The following is an 806-nucleotide window of genomic DNA, read 5'->3' on the forward strand; positions in this document are numbered from 1 at the left end:
TTTGGATTCGGGTTCATACTTTGATCATGGTTCCTAGTGATCCATGCATTGGCATAGAACTCTTGAACCATCAATATTCCGACTTGTTGCATGGGGTTGGTTATGACTTCCCACCCTCTTCTTTGAATTTCATGTCGGATTTCCGGATACTCATTCTTTTTGAGCTTGAAAATGACCTCATTTCATGTCGGATTTCCGGATACTCATTCTTTTTGAGCTTGAAAGGGACCTCGGGGATCACCTTCTTCTTTGCCACAACATCATAGAAGTGGTCTTGATGGCTCTTGGAGATGAATCTTTCCATCTCCCATGACTCGGAGGTGGAAGCTTTTGTCTTCCCTTTCCCTTTTCTAGAGGATACTCCGGCCTTAGGTGCCATTGATGGTAATGGAAAAACAAAAAGCTTATGCTTTTACCACACCAAACTTAAAATTTTGCTCGCCCTCGAGCAAGAAAGAAAAGAAGAGTAGTAGAAGAAGAAGAGAATATGGTAGAAAGGGAAAGAAGTAGGTTCGACTATGTGGGAGAAGAAGGGGTTGTAGTGTGTGAAAATAAGGTAAAATGGAAGGGTATTTATAGGGAGAGGGGAGGGTGGGTGTTCGGCCAATTTGGGTGGGAATGGGTGGGAAATTGAATTTGAATTTTATGAAGGTAGGTGGGGTTTATGGGGAAGAGTGGATTGATGTGAAAGGTGAATGGGGTAATTGGGAAGAGAAATTGAGGTGATTGGTGAAGGTTTTTGGGAAATGTGATATGGGAAAGGGTGAAATGAGATTAGGATTAGGAGAGTGTGATTAGGATTAAAA

This window comes from Arachis duranensis, chromosome 5 (genome assembly GCF_000817695.3).
Source record: "Arachis duranensis cultivar V14167 chromosome 5, aradu.V14167.gnm2.J7QH, whole genome shotgun sequence".
In the NCBI taxonomy this organism is placed as follows: Eukaryota; Viridiplantae; Streptophyta; class Magnoliopsida; order Fabales; family Fabaceae; genus Arachis; species Arachis duranensis.